The sequence below is a fragment of the Camelina sativa genome, chromosome 12 (assembly GCF_000633955.1).
Source record: "Camelina sativa cultivar DH55 chromosome 12, Cs, whole genome shotgun sequence".
Taxonomy (NCBI): Eukaryota; Viridiplantae; Streptophyta; class Magnoliopsida; order Brassicales; family Brassicaceae; genus Camelina; species Camelina sativa.
In genome coordinates this window covers 13,422,171-13,422,790 of record NC_025696.1, presented here as the reverse complement: position 1 = coordinate 13,422,790, position 620 = coordinate 13,422,171, and positions in this window count along the sequence as shown.

Below are 620 nucleotides of genomic sequence, written 5' to 3'. Positions count from 1 at the left end.
GGCCACGTTCGCAGTAGGCGTCTTGGCTGCATCTGGTGTGTCTTGGTCAGGCATCTCGGTCGCGTCCAGCGTGTCTTTGTCGGCTTTCTGTCCGGCGCTCACATCAATCTATGTCACCAAAGTGCGTTTATCTATTCGGTCAAGAGTCCTGAGAGAACTCCACAGTAAAGCGTGCTTGAGTTGGAGAAGTCTTAGGATGTGTGACCTTACGAGAAGTGATTGTTGGAGCTGTGCGAGTGAGGTTAAAACACAGGTGGTGATTTGTAGGGACGGTAAACAAGTCTTTAAAGCCTTCCAGATGTAGCAAACTGGCCGTAAGATATGGATGAGCTCACGGGCCTAGTGAGAGGATATGAGGCCCATTAAGGAAAATGGACCCATGGACTGGGATTGGACATCGAGCCCACTAAGAGCTGGCAATCGTGGCGTTACACGATGCAACAAGGGTTTTGGTGGAGACACGAGGAAGCATCGATCGATGCAAGGAGTGCGTCGATCGACGCAAGGGTTCAGCCTCGACCATGACGATGAGGGGTTTCAGTCGACACATATGTTCAGAGTAGTCTGGTTTGCTTTCTTTTTGTGAAATGTTTGTGTTTGTCTTTTCGCTTATGTGTATA